The sequence below is a fragment of the Marmota monax genome, unplaced genomic scaffold, assembly GCF_021218885.2.
Source record: "Marmota monax isolate L192 unplaced genomic scaffold, Marmota_monax_Labrador192_F-V1.1 WCK01_AAM20220418_F8-fsc00020, whole genome shotgun sequence".
Classification (NCBI taxonomy): Eukaryota; Metazoa; Chordata; class Mammalia; order Rodentia; family Sciuridae; genus Marmota; species Marmota monax.
This window is the reverse complement of record NW_026692912.1, coordinates 7853549-7861010: the sequence shown is the minus strand read 5'-3', so window position 1 is coordinate 7861010 and position 7462 is coordinate 7853549. Positions and strand designations below refer to the sequence as shown.

Genomic DNA, 7462 nt, shown 5'->3' with positions numbered 1-7462 from the left:
TTAATGCTCATTACTGACCTGTTAGGTGGGCATCACCCTCTACTTGGTGGAAAAGTCAATACTGATTTTCACTCGTGCCACAGGCTATAATTCAGAGACCTGTCTCACCTCCAGTCAGAACTTGATCACAATACAGCTATCCTTCAAAGGGACAAGGCAGTTTAGGTCATTAGAAATGGAAACATACTTCAGAGAGAATCAGATAAAAACATGGTAAACAGACAGTAATCACTCCGGCTCTTGCCAGCTCCCCCAGTAGAGGACATGGGGTGAACAGAGGGAGGAAGGCTGGGGAGTGGACCATGTTCTGGATCAGCAATGTTCCTGGCTTCCGGGGCGTGTTGGAAGAACCAGGAGAGGATCTAGCCAGGATGATGGCACCGATCGTGGGCAGTCTCAGGTGCCATGCTGAGACAGACAGTGGGCCACGTCTGGTTGGCAGTCAGGAGCCATGGAAAAGTCTGCACACGGGGGTAACCACTTCCTTCCTCCCCAACAGGAGACCGTTTAAAAATAAACACAAACAAACCAAACCTACAGAAGGAATTGGAGCAAAGTTTTGATGTGTTATTTATGAACGGAGCATTGGTCAAGTGGAAAATAAAACTTGAGCAAGATTAAAAATTGATGGGCAAAGAACCACTCGGTGGCTTGTGAAAGCCCTTCGTAGAGAAGGAAGAAATGAAAAGCTGTTTCATAAAAGATTGAAGCTCCATGGTACTCGGGGCTTGGGCACAGGCAGAAAGCTCTCTTGGCACCATGACTGTTAATAAATAGGAGCTTTCCTAGGGTGGGGAGCGTCGTGGGGAGCAGGCACTCTCTGTGCTGGTTGGAGCACTGGCCATCATCCAAGGCCTGGGAGCCACGGAGCCTGGAGAAGACACTTCCAGGCTCTCATCACGCTGCTGGGCTGGATGCCAAAGCTGGCGGAGCAGAGAACCAGAATCGCTCAGAATTGGAGGAGCTCGATGGCACCTCATCCTCTGCACCCTAGTCCTCTCCATGGAGAGATGCACCTATGTTTTCTCTTCCTAAAACCAAACAGAGCATTTATTAGTCATTTATTTCCAACCAAAAAACTAACCATGTTCACTAGTAAATTTGGAAAGAGAACAAAGAAAATAAAAAGTACTCATTTTATTTTACAAAGAGAGACACTTACACATTTTACAGAATGTCATCAAACTGAATATGCTGTTTTATATTGGACTTTCTTCACCCAAAAACGTTTTTTAAAAGTTTACGGATGTAAGTTAACATCTACAGTATCACTTAAAACTCACAATTTATAATCCCCTCTTGTTGGACATTCAATTTGTTTCCAATTTTAGTTTAGTTACGAATAATGCTATAATAAACACTCTGATAATTAATCACTTGTGTGCACTCTGGTTATTTCAGAGGAAGATGGCTTTTGGAAGATAGAAATTCGTGTGCTTTTCTTTCTGTGAGTCTTTTTGTCCTGTGGCTCCCCACCCATTAAATCAATGAACTTCATCCTGTCAAAGAGAACTGCCTGGAGTCCAGATCAAAAACAAAGTCATTGTCCCACTTCCAGTGAAACTAGAATTGGGAGGCAATAGCAAAAGAGCACCCTTGAAAAGACAGGCTTTGTTGAAAAGTTCTTTAGATGATAAACACTTCCTTACTTCAAGAACGGAGCTTGGTGGTCTCCGAGTTGGAGTTCTCCCATGAATTCAAGTTATAGGGAAGATGGCGGAGAGCAAGAAGGTGAGTTCCCAACGGAGGGAACAGGGAGGCCAGGAAAGAAGAGGGAAGAGAAGGCAATGTGCCAAGGAGGGATTCAGAGTGGAAGTCCCAGAACAGCACTCTGACAGGAAGAAACAGCTGGCAGAAGGGAACAAGGGAACGTAGGTGACAGTGCCACCACATGCTCCCTCCCAGCCTATGGGAAATGCCTTAACAGGGCACCCCTGCACCATTAGGGGCAGCCGCGTGGTATAATTAAGTAGAGAGAAAGAGCCCAGTGTCTTCTGTAGTGTCCTGTAGGGGAGCCAGAGGCTCCCAGTGCCTGTCAGGGAACGCAGGTGAGGGCCCTGGGGTCGGAGCTCACCGGGCCTGGCCACAAGGAGACGAAAGGGACCCTATGGCAGGAGGGCTACAGGACGAATCACCGAATCTGGAGTTTAGATAGTATTTGAGCAAAACCCAGGGGAAGCAGCACCAGCAACAGCCATTAAAGTGGAAACATGGTTAGCAGAAAACATGGTGGAACTTCCTGTCAGCAACTGTGGAGCTTTTCCAGGGCACCGTCTACCGTAGTGTCTACTCTCTCTCATTCTCCAGCACAAGTCAGTGTCCTTGGCTGCTAAGGTGCCCCGGTAGATATAAGTACAGATCTGAACTCAGAGCTGGAATTGTGTCTACCATGTGCCAGTGAGGATTTGGAAACTTTCCTGGCCATGGGTTGCCAGCGTGGAAATCGGGAAGAGCTACACCCTCCTCTTCAATAGTGAGGAGAAACTCACTGTCCCCTTCTCCAGGGAAAGTTACACCAGCTTTGCTTCCAACAAAATGCCTTCTCTTGTCTTTGTAGATGGACACAATGCCTTTATTTTGTTTAGTTTTTTTTTTTTTTTAAATGTGGTGCTGGGGATCGAACCCAGCGCCTCACACATGCTAGGCAAGCGCTCTACCACTGAGCCACAGTCACAGCCCAAAATGCTTTTTCTTGATGGGAATGGCTTTCAGTCTTTGACCTGTTCGCCTATTCGTGTGTTCTAGTCCCACTGTTTTATCTCATGTCAACTCCATTAAGTTGGGTTGGGAAGTTTGGACACGGTGTTGAGGGATTCTGAGGCTCCATCTGGCTCTATAGGGAAGTGTCTGTGATCCTAGTGATATTCACCATCGGCTTGGAGTGGGTTTTTCAGTTACCTGCAATCCCTGCTCTAAAGTCACCTAACATAAAGGTAATCCAGCTTCCACACACTGGTCCTGCATTTCTTGAAGACTGTCTGCGTGCCTGCAGCTGCAGCCATGTCACCCGGGTCCTGTACCTCTAGGCTGCAGTTGGAACTTTGGACAAGGCATCCTTTGTGTCTCAGTCAATTCTGTGGGACTCAGACTGGCCTGAGACATCTCTGTTGACACCATCCCCCAGTATGGGTGTTCTCAGCAGGGGCCCATTCTCATGGAGATAAAAGGGACTTAAATGTCTCTCCAGGTTCTAACAGGATAGAAAAGCAAAGCCAGCCCAGCCACCAGAGGGTCCCCTCTGCCATGAGCCTGCACTTAGTCACCCCTGGTCATGCGTCTCACACCCTGGGGTTCCTCCCTCCCTCCGTGTCCCACCAGGAATCCACAAGCCAGTGATACATTCCACACTCACCAGAGTGATTGCGCATCTGTCCTGCACCAGGCGAACGTAGCGCGTCTACAGAGGTCCTCGCCCTGTGGAGCTCACATTCCACAGGGGGAAGTGTGGGGGAGGCAGACAAGAAGTCCAATCAATCATAGAGTGAATGCCAGGGACCTGGAGAAACAGAACAGAGATGGCCGTGCTGGAGAGATTGGGTGTTCAATATGGCGGTCAGAGCAGGTGTTACTGAGAAAGTGACATTTGAGTGGTGAGGCTATCTGGAGTGCAGGGGTTGGATGGGACGATGCAGGCACAGGGAACAGCGGGCACATGCCTGTTGTGTCCAAGGAACAGCAAGAAGCTCAGTGATTGGAGCAAAGCAGGCAGCAGGGAGGGGGCAGATGGCACAGGGCGCCCACCTCACCTGGGTCCTTCTCTGGGTGAGATGGGCAGCCGCCGCCAGGAGCCAAGTGGTGTCTAAGTCACGCTGGTTGCCAGATAGGGACTGGACTCTACCCAGGGGCAAGGATGGAAAGGGGGAACGACATCAGGCAAACAAACGGAGCCCAGAGACAGGCGTGACCTGTCCAAGGGCAGCCAGAAAGTAGGGCACAGAGCAGGAAAAGCCCAGCTTTCCTGACTGCTGCCGCCCAGGGCTTCTCTGGCTGCTCCTCCTCACACCCAGGGCCCCACCCGTGGGATCAAGGGTTCCGCATGGTCAGCAGAACTTGAAGCCAGTCCCGAGCCCTGAGTGAGGTGTTCACGGAGATGGCGAGAGCAGCTCTGTGATTACAGCCTTGATTTTGCTCTGATTCAACACAGCTCTCCCCTCTGGCATGATTAGTCAGGTACCATTACCATTTTGTAATGAGATTAATGAGAGAATTCATTCAGAAGTCATTATCTTACCTAATAATGACCTTACTGATTACTGTATCTCCTTCAACTAGGTTACTGATTTTGATGAAAATATAATAAATATAGCTTTGCAGCACCTGGAAAATTTGTTCTCTGCCTGGAATAGTTCTGAGGTGAAGACTTATTTTTAAGAATTTCTTGAAAGTGATTAAATATTTTGGTTCTCCTGAGGCGGTATTTTCTGTGTTTTCACAGATGACATTTTTGAAATGTATGAAATATTTGATGATAAAATATTTAATAAGCCTGGCGTTCATATTTTTCAGACATCTGTTTCTACTTTGAGGCTGTCTGAATGTGATTTTACATGAAATTTCTATTTGCATGTTGTGTTGGTTTAAGCAAAGGGCTTGTGCTGGGCATGACATATGTGTCTCATAAAATAATGAACGCCTGAGCCTGGAAGTCCAGAGGAGGGTGCCCGAGGAGCATTGTGGTCTGCATATTAAAATGCATCTAAGCAAATCATTAAATAAAAACAGAGCCATTTCCACGGGGAATAATGCAACTCAACTCTTACTAATTGAGAGCTTACTAGATGCAACGGCACTGGGAAGAATAAGGGATCGATACACAGGGGTTCTCTCCTCCAGATGGAGTTTCAGAAAGGCTCCTACTCAGTGTCTGGGACTCTCAGACTTGCCCTGTCATGTCCTCTGTGAGATACAATGGCACAAGGGCTCAGGTTTCCAAACTCAGATCCGGGCTGTGAGCCCCTGCTTCATCCTTTGGTGCTCACCTTGGGCATGTCACCTGACCTCTCTAGACTTCAGTTTCTACATTTGTACAATCGCTAAGTCCTTGGTTGGCCGGAAGGATGAAGAATGAAATGAGAAGACAAATTGTAAGAGATTAAAGGGCTTGTTGAGGATCAAAAGCCTGGGAAGTAGTAAAATTGCAAGTCCCAGCCCCTTGGACTCCAAGCTTCCAGAACTTTCCATCATGACAACGTCATCTCTTATCCCTGAAGTTCAGCTAGGCTGAGCAAACAGAGCCAGCCTCCACTTGGGGACCCGAAGGAAGCTCGCATGCAATTTTCATAAATCTAAATAGTTATTCTATAGTTATTCTTCACTCCATGTTCATCTTAATCCACGTGTCACCTGCAAAGATGGATGAGTCATTTGCAGGCTTGATTGATGTGGGTTTTGCCTTATGACGTTCCTCGAGATTAATGGGAGCCACGCGGTCCCAAATCCATGAATCACCCCAGCTGGAAGCGCTCCACTAGAAGGCAAGAGAGAACAAAAGATCAGCGGGAAGCTGGGGAAGCAGGCACACTCCGGGCTGTGAACCCACGAAATGAAGCCCTGTGGTTGGGAGCCTGGGGAGGTGCCAGGAGCCCCAGAGTTGGAGTCACAACTGCTTTCCCACATGCCACCATTCTTGCTGGGGGCTCTTGAGTGCATGTCATTTCTCCTCTGTGGGCCTTGGCTTCCTCATCTTTGAAATGGGAATAACAGTTCTTCTCCTCCACAGCACTGAAGAGGGAAGCATCGCTGGGTATTACCAAGTACCTACTGCGCCTCAGGCCTCCTCTAAGTGCCCCGCTGCGTGATCTCACCTCATCTTCCCCAGGACCTCACGAAGCAGCAGTGTTGGCACATTTTGCAAATGAGGAAACTGAGACACAGAGAGGTTAAGTAACTAACCCAATGCTACCCTGCTGGGGAGTTGAAGACACACTGTGGCCTGGCCCCCAGCCTCTCCCTGTGGGTCTCATGGGTGTTTAAGCACTTTGCAACATTGACGCCTGTCATTGCCATTAGTATTTCAGTTATTGTATCCTAGGTCAGGTCTTAATGAAGAAAAGGAATCACAATGAAAAGAGATTATTTTGTATGACAGTGAAAAACAACCCAGGGGACAGATGTGGCAGAAACAAACATGAACACAATGACTCATGATCACTCAACTAGGGAAAGAGGAATAGATGAGATGAAGCAAAGCCAGGTCGGGGGGCTGGGGGTCCCTACAAGAGGAATTTATGAAAAAAAAAATCAGAGGCAAAAACTCTAAGTAGATGGACCAGCCTCCCTCCCTGAGTGGGGAGGAGAGGAGTGACACCCTTGTATGCAAAAACTAATGGGAAAACTCCTGGCTGGGACAAATAGGTCACATCTTGTGATTTGAAATATGGTGTGTCAATCACCTCTTAGGGGTTGGTACAAATGGAGAATCTCAGACTCACCGCCACAACCTAGAGTCAGAGTGTGCATTTCTGCAAGATGCCCAGATGATTCCTTTGCAAGTTGGAGAAGCCGTTGGCTAAGGCCACACAGAGATCATTCTGCAAAGGTAGAAGTTAGGACCCAGGAAGCAGACTGTTTGAGAGATGCCTAGTTGACACTTTACCAAAGGCAAAGGATGCAATCACAGAAATCAAGTCACAGACAAGCATGGAGACAGGTCATAGACAGACAGACAGACACACACACACACACACACACACACACACACACACACGGTGAGACTAGGGTAGGCCCTGGTGCTAGATAAAGGCACATTTTTTCAGGGTGACTAAAGGCTTTGAATGTGTGGGATTAGCCCTGTAGAAATCAGACTGGGGTCTCATTAGAGCCCGGACACTACTGCCCTGTGGGACTTGAGAAAAGCCAGGAGTGGTCAGCTGACCCACTGCCCAGGGCACAGACTCACCAGGGGAGCTGAAACAAGACTGGAATACATTGGTGAAATGGAACATGGCTCCACTTCCATCAAAGTCGACAGCGCCCTCCAGTGGAAACTGGGAGTAAAACATCCCTGTCAAACGCAGCCTCCTTCAGAGGGCAGGTCCGTCTTGGTGGCTTGAGATTCTGCAAAGCTGAGCTCCAGGGAGTAGGGCTGTTTAGTGGGAAAGGGGATTTATTCCATCAGCTCAGAAGAAAACTCTTTACCCACCAGAAAGTTTCACAGTTTAGCGAATTGCAAAACAAAAGCAAAGAGGGTATAAGGATCACAGAAAAGTGGGAAAGGCATGACATTTTTAAAAATTTTTTTTAATTAAAAAAAATTTTCATAATGTTGACACCACTTCTGCCTGAGAAGAGTAATTAACGAGTGTATTTCTCTTTCTATACAATTTCTATTAACAGTTTCTGTAACCCCTGAATACCTGTTGGAGAAATCTTTAAGGACCATCATTTGAAGGGTTACCAACTAAACAGGAGCCTGGATTGCCTCAAGTCCTTGATCCCACTATTCCATAAATCGAGTATCTTT

The 7462-nt window shown here is 47.5% G+C and overlaps 1 long non-coding RNA gene across 1 annotated transcript; it reads right to left on the bottom strand.

Moving 5' to 3' along the window:
• Positions 1-546: 546 nt before the first annotated feature.
• Positions 547-3998, bottom strand: LOC124097412 (uncharacterized). Its single transcript, XR_006853198.1, has 3 exons — positions 3747-3998; positions 3353-3496; positions 547-1031 (listed from the first exon to the last, which is right to left on the bottom strand). It is a non-coding gene; the product is annotated as an uncharacterized LOC124097412 (long non-coding RNA).
• Positions 3999-7462: the final 3464 nt, after the last annotated feature.